The following is a 7,797-nucleotide window of genomic DNA, read 5'->3' as shown; positions in this document are numbered from 1 at the left end:
TAGTTAGACCTCCACCCCTTCATGATTCTCAGGCTACCCATGTAGCTCAAGCTCCCCCAGTCACAGGTACAGTGATAAGAGAAAAGCCACCAGTTGATAGAATCGGGAAACAAGGGGCAGAAGAGTTTCGAGCAACAAAAGATGATGATGCAGAAAGAGCAGAATTTTGGTTAAAAAATACTATCAGAGTCTTTGACGAATTATCTTGTACACCCGAGGAATGTATGAAATTTGTAGTATCAGTTCTTAGAGACTCAGCCTACTACTGGTGGAAGACACTTGTATTAGTTGTACCAAAGGAGAAGGTCACTTGGGATTTCTTTCAGGAGGAATTTCGTAAAAAGTACATCAGTCAGAGGTTTATTGACCAGAAGAGAAAGGAATTCCTGGAATTGAAACAAGGTAATATGACAGTGACCGATTATGAGCGCGAATTTGTCAGGCTTAGTAAATATGCTCGAGAATGTGTGTCCACAGAGGCTATTATGTGTAAAAGGTTTGAGGATGGGTTAAATGATAATATCCGACTGTCAGTGGGTGTCCTAGAAATAAAAGAGTTTGTTATTTTTGTTGAGAGAGCCTGTAAGGCAGAGGAGCTGTTAAAAACAAAAGGCAAAGTTGAGACAGAGACACAAGATACAAAGAAGAGATAGATGAGCAGGTCATTCCAGGCTACATCCAAAAGACCAAAGGAGTTTTCTACCAGATCCAGTTTCTCAGCCAAGTATTCTAGTCAGAATAGAGGCAGTAGATTTAAGGATTCGAAGGCTCAGAACACCTCGACTGCGAGTGTAGGTAATGTTGGACAGGGTAGATTAGGGTGTTCACGGTGTGGTAGACTTCATTATGGTCCTTGTCGGGCAGGCGAAAATGTTTGTTATAAATGTGGTGCTCCAGATCATTTTGTACGAGAATGTACAGAGGTGGCTAATTGAGAGATAACATAGAGTGCTAGATCCAGAAATGCTCCTACTAGAGGCAGATCACCGAGGCAACCTCTAATATCCTGATTTTGGGCCTAGTCGGAATAGTGGTTTCGTGACCACAAAATCTGAGATAGAAATAATTATTTTATGATTATTTTGAGGTCTATGATATGATTGCATGATTGTGTGAAAATTTTGTGAAGAAATTTTATGCATAAAGTGCTTAAATTGAAATTAGGGACTAAATCGAATAATTTGTAAAACTTGCATTCTAGAAGTTTCTAGTATGAAATTGTTTTGAAATATTAATTAGGAGGTCTTAAATAGCAATTTTACCAATTTCTAAGTCTATGGACAAAAATTTGACATGGATGGAATTTTGGAAAGTTTAGTAGTAAGGGCATTTTGGTCATTTAGGGTAAAATGAATTAAAATACAAAATTAAAAGCCAATTTTGCTCATCTTCAACCCCATGGCCGAATATAGCAAGGAGAAACCATGGCTAGGGTTTTTCAATCTTCCAAGCTCGATTGCAAGTCCATTCTAGCCCCGTTTTGCAAGTTCTTTACGTTTTTGGAGTCCCGGTAGCTCGATTAAGCTTATGCTAGCAATAATTTAACCTAGGGTTTATATTTGGAAAAATACCCATAGGTGAAATTTGTGTATTTTTATGTTTTATGATAGAATATGAGGTTTTAAATTATGTTAGACAACTTGTGCTACTCGGTTTTAAGCGAAAACTAGCAAAAGGGCTTAATCGGTAAAAATACCTAATAGTCATAAGTACATGTTAGAGTGAGAATTTGATGTTGCCATAGAAGGAAAAATGATCAGCATGTCATATAACATAAGAAAATAGGCTGAAGTTTAATTTACGAGCTTTGGGGCAAAAGTGTAAATATGCAAAAGTTTAGGGCAAAATTGTAATTTTTCAAAAATATGATTTTGGGTCAATTTGAATAATGTGAGTCCTAATTAGACTATATTTTAAATGATAGAGCAAGGAAAACTAAAATTTGGGCTAAAATGGGGAAAATACCAAGTTGTGGACGAAATGGTAAAAGTAGCCATTTTCGCATACGAGGTAAGTTCATGTGTAAATAATGTAGCATAATTGTTATTTTTAAGTTATTGATGTTAATTATATGATATGCTGATTTTTTTATCGTGAAATATTATACTTTGTGGTTAATGTTGAGTAATATGCAAATTATGTTTACTACTTGATAAATATGAATTGCTACAAGTATCGGTTCCGATATTCCATGGAAGACGAAAAATGTGAGATCGAGGGAAAAAGCCCGTTTGAACCTTAGGAATAGATTAGGATACAAGTGACATGTCACTAGGATGGTTGAGCATCCGAACTCGTTGAGTTGAGTCCGAGTTCACTTATGGATGCGAATGTCCGAACTCGTTGAGTTGAGTCCGAGTTCGAGAGATGTAACTAGGCACCCGAGCTTATTGAGTTGAGTCCGAGTTCACTTATGGATGCGAACACCCGAGCTTGTTGAGTTGAGTCTGAGTTCACTTATGGGCAGGTTACATGGTAGCTTGGCTACATATGTGGCACTTATGTGCAAACTTTCCATGTATCCGAATTATATTCGATGTGTTCAACGGGTAAAGTTCTACTCAAATGGAGGAATACTCAAGATGAAAGGGACGTATTGGTAAGTGTTGTGAAATGGATACTTTGAACAGGTATGTACTTAACCCTCGGGTTGAAAACTCGATATAACAGCAATATGGTAAGATGATAAATGAAAATGTGATATGAATGTCTTGGTGATGATTATGCAAATGATGTTTTATGTTTGCTTTTATGGTTATGTTACTTGCTATTTGCATGTGAACTTACTAAGCATTTGCATAATCATCACCATAAATCGGAAACAGTCGGAGGCACGCTCACACTATCCGTATACCATCTTGGCATAATGGCTTGTATATTTTGAGTATGGCATGTATAGCATTATAATCATTTTGTGTATATGGTCTTATGATATGGTTATTGAGTGGTATGGAAATGCTTGGTAATGATTAGCCATTGGAATGGCTAATCATGATCATATTTGGTGTTATGTATGCTAAATTGCTAGCTAATCCATGAAAACCATGAAATAGGTAAAATTTACCATAAAATAGATTCAGACAGCAGCAGTGACGTGAGTTTGAAAAATAACTAAAAATAGTAGAGATACAATTAGATGATGAATAATATATGGAATTGAAGAATTATGAGTCTATTTTCATATGGATGGAACAAAACAGGTATATGAGTTATATTTTATAAGATGTTTAAATTTTTGTGAAACAGGGCCAGTACGATTTCTGGATCCCCTGTTCTGACTTTGGAAATTCACCATAAATTTTTCAAAGATAATTAGAAGTCATGATTTATATGTACAGATTCCTTATTTAGTATAGTTTTATTAGAAAGAAACAGCATAGTCATTGAAACTTTGTACAAGGAGATATCTGATTCGTAATACACAGAGGTCAGAGCAGTCAAACTCTGAAATAGAGGAGACTTTAACTAATAAACTGTACTAATTTGCTTGACCAAAAATTCTATAAAAAAATTAGTAAATAGATATATGCGTCTAGTCTCAGGGAAAATTTACGGAATTGGCTTTCGAGTTTTGTAACTCGAGATATGAATTTTTAAGCGACTATGACGCAGATTGTTAGCTTGACTGAAAATTTTAAAAATAAATTGTTTGAGCTGTTTAAGTAATGAATTAAGTCTGTTAACACCTCGTGTTCGACTCCGGCGACTGTCTCGGGTACGGGGCGTTACACAACCAGGAGTAGGAGCAAGTAACAGAGGTACCTCAAGAGATTCGGCTGTGAGACCAGATGTTAGAGCCCCTGCAGGGACTTATGCTATTCGTGCACGCGAAGAGGCATCCTTCCCCGATGTGATTTCGGGTATATTTTCTCTATATGATATTAATGTCATTGATTTGATTGATCCGGGTTCAACTCATTCATATGTTTGCAAGAAATTGATGTCTAGTACAAGTATGCCTATAGAATCTATAGGATTTGTGATTAAAGTATCGAATCCATTAGGCAAGCATGTATTAGTAGATAAAGCAATTAAGGAACAAAAGTATTGCACTTGTGAAAGTACTATGGAATAGACATGGGGTAGGCGAGGCTACATGGGAACCCAAGAGGCTATGTGAAACAAAGATCCAAATCTCTTCACAGTAAGATTTTTGGGGACGAAAATCCCTAAAGGGGGGAGAAATGTAACATCCCGAAATAGGGCCTAAACGGAACAGTGGTTGCGAAACCACAAATACGAGGTAGAAAAATTTATTTTATTATTATTTTGAGGTTCATGATATGATTGCATGATTGTGTGAAAATTTCGTGATGAAATTCTATGCATAAAGTGCTTAAGTTGAGATTAGGGACTAAATCGAATAAATTGCAAAACTTGTATTCTAGAAGTTTTTAGTATGAAATTGCTTTGGAATATTAATTAGGAGGGTTTAAATAAAATTTGACCAATTTCTAAGTTCATGGACAAAATAGGACATGGATGGAATTTTTGAAAGTTTAATAAGGAAGGGCATTTTGGTCATTTGGATATTAAATGAAATAAAAGGGAAAAATAACATAAAATTCATCATCTTCTTCATTAGCACGAAATTTCAAGGGTTCTCCATAGCTAGGGTTTGTTTCAAGCTTTCAAGCTCCATAGTAAGTGATTCCAAGCCCGCTTTTAATGTTCTTTACGTTTTGAGTCCCTAGAGCTCGATAAAGCTTATACTAGCAATAATTTAAGTTAGGGTTCATATTTGGAAAAATACCCATAGGTGAAAAGTGTTTATTTTGATGTTTTATGATAGAATATGAGGTTTTAAATTATGTTAGACAACTTGTGCTACTCGGTTTTAAGTGAAAACGAGTAAAAGGGCTTAATCGGAAAAATACCTAATAGTCATAAGTATATGTTAGAGTGTGAATTTGATGTTGTCATAGAAGGAAAAATGATCAGCATGTCATAAAACATAAGAAAATAGGATGAAGTTTAAATTACGAGCCTTGGGGAAAAGTGCAAATATGTGAAAGTTTAGGGCAAAATGTAATTTTTCCAAAGTTTGGGTCAAGGACTGTTTTGATAAATGTGAATATTAAATAAGTTAAATTTGCAATTATAGATCAAGAAGAGCGAAATTCGGGAGTAGATCGGGAAAAGAAAAAGTAAAGGACTAAATTGTAAAGTTTAGTCACATTTTGTATCGAGGTAAGTTTACAGTAAATAAATGCAATATTCTTTTATTTTACATTATTATTGTCAATTTCCAGCATTTATATACTTATTTTCTTTGAATATTTAAAGTCGAATTAAAGGCAAAGTGACAGAGAAAAAGCATTAGGAAGCCCCGTTTGAACCTTAGGAATGTTAGGATATTGGGGTTGACAGATGACAGACAGATGTAAATGAGCCATGTAAGTCCATATCGCTTATATGGCTTTGGAGACAGGAATGAGCCATGTAAGCCCATATTATATATATATATATGGCATTGGAGACAGAATAATTCTTGTAAGTCCATGTCAAGACATGGCATTGGCGAGATATTGATAGACGAGAACGACCCTAGTATCCTTAGTATTCGAGTGGTTCAACGGGTCATTGTACACGTTAAATTATAGTGAATTATCAGCAAAAGGGAAGGTAGATTATATTTATGAATAGTGAAAGGTCAGGTAAGAAAGAAGATAAGTGAGTAGAGAAGAAGGTAGAAAATCAGAAGTAAAGAAAGTTTATGAGGCTAGGTGACATTATGTTGAATGTTGTAATTTATTTGCTTGTAAGCTTACTAATCCTAGTGCTTACTCTCTTTATTTTCTTTTTCTTATAAATTTTATCAAGCCACTCGGGGATCGAAGGAAACGTCGGAGACCCGATCACACTATCAAAGAAATCACATTGGTATGGTTAGACGTTTCGTTTTGTGTATGGCATGTATAGGAACTTGGTTTCTTTTGATATGATATGATCAATGAATGATGTGTAAATACTTGCTAGTGATTAGCTAATAGAGTGGCTGATGATATACATGTTTAATAGTATGTATGATTAAGTAGTAACTATCACATGAAAACTAAGAAAAATGTGAAAGTAACTTAAAAACAGATTCAAGTATAAGAAATAACGGGATTTTGAAAAATCACAAGAAATTTTAGAGAGATGGGTTGATGGTGAATAATATATGAAATTAAAGCTCGTTGTGTCTATTTTCATATGGAATAAGCAAAATAGGTAAAGGTTTTGTATTTTATAGGGTATCTGAGTTTTGGTGAAATAAGGCCAGAGTGATTTCTGGATCCCCTGTTCCAACTTTAGAAATTCACCATAAATTTTAAAAAAATAACTAGGTGGCGTACTTTATATGGTTAGAATCCTTATTGAATCTAGTTTTAATAAAAATAAACGGTACAGTCATATGATTTTTTTATAGAGATAAAAGTGGTTCGTAGTAAGTAGAGGCCAGTGCAGTCGAATTCTTAAACAGGGGTAACTTTAACTAATAAACTGTACTAATTGGATAATTCAAAAATTCTAGAAAAAAAGTAGTAGATAGATATATGAGTCTAGCTTCAGGAAAAATTTACGGATCTTAATTTTGAGTTTTGAAACTCGAGAAATGAATTTTTAAGCAACCATAACGCAGAAAAATAGTTTATTCCGAAAATTAAAATAAGTGGTTTAGAGTTGTTTAAAAGGTAAGATAAGTTTAGTAACACCTCAAGCTTGACTCCGGTGACGGTTTCAGGCATGGGGGTGTTACACATATCCTCTATAAACTCATAAGCATCTTCAGGTGTTTTACTATTGATGGTTTCGCCAGCAGCTACGCCAACCATTTACCGAGTCGAAGGATTCAGGCCATTATGGAACGTTTGAACCTGAAGCCAAAGCAGTAACCCATGGTGAGGGCACCTTCTCAGTAAGTCCTTGTATCTCTCCCATGCATCGTAAAGAGTTTCTAAGTCTATCTGCACAAACGAAAGATATCATTACGTAATTTGGCCGTTTTAGCCGGTGAGAAATATGTTAATAGAAATTTTTCGGTCATTTGTTCCCAAGTAGTGATTGACTCTCGTGGTAATGAGTTCAACCACTGTTTAGCTTTGTTCCTCAATGAGAAAAGGAATAACCAAAGACGAATGGCATCATCAGAAACACAATTAATTTTAAATGTATCGCATAGTTCAAAAAAGTTTGCTAAGTGAGCGTTGGGATCCTCATCCTGTAAACCATCAAATTGAACAAATTGCTGTATCATTTGAATAGTGTTAGGTTTTAGTTCAAAAGTACTTACAGCTACAACAGGTCTGACTATGCTCGATTCGGTTCCTGTTAAAGAAGGTTTAGCATAATCATACATAGTGCGTGGAGCAGGATTTTGTGTGACACCCCGAATGTGACCCTAGTCGGAGAGTGGTTTCGGGACCACGAAACCGAGTCACAAGAATAATTAAGTGTTATATTCCGTACTTATTGTATGTGGAATTGGTATGCGTAAATATTTCGTGTCTCGATTTTTATTAATTAGGTGCTAAATTATAAGAAAGGACTTAGTAGTGAACTTTGAAAGTACGATAGGGAAATAGGTGATGACTAATTAAAGCATGCATGCAAAATAATGGACTTGCATGTCAAATTCCCCTTTCTACAAGTAATGGCCGCCATGACAAAGAATATGGGTCAAACATGTCATGAAACATGTTTTGTTGGGCATTAGGGAGAAATAGTAAACAAATAAGCATGGGTAAGAAAAGAATGAAAAAAAAATGTGTGTGAGAGAGTGGCATACCCCATTGCCGTGAGTTGTAGAGAAGG

The 7,797-nt window shown here is 35.2% G+C and overlaps 1 non-coding gene across 1 annotated transcript; it reads left to right on the top strand.

Annotated features, from left to right (window-relative positions):
• The first annotated feature begins 6,876 nt into the window (after nt 1-6,876).
• On the top strand, nt 6,877-6,982 carry LOC128281531 (small nucleolar RNA R71). The gene has a single exon (XR_008271756.1). It is a non-coding gene; the product is annotated as a small nucleolar RNA R71 (small nucleolar RNA).
• The last annotated feature ends 815 nt before the right edge of the window (nt 6,983-7,797 follow it).

This window comes from Gossypium arboreum, chromosome 1, assembly GCF_025698485.1.
Source record: "Gossypium arboreum isolate Shixiya-1 chromosome 1, ASM2569848v2, whole genome shotgun sequence".
NCBI lineage: Eukaryota > Viridiplantae > Streptophyta > Magnoliopsida > Malvales > Malvaceae > Gossypium > Gossypium arboreum.
This window is presented reverse-complemented; position numbering and strand designations above follow the sequence as displayed.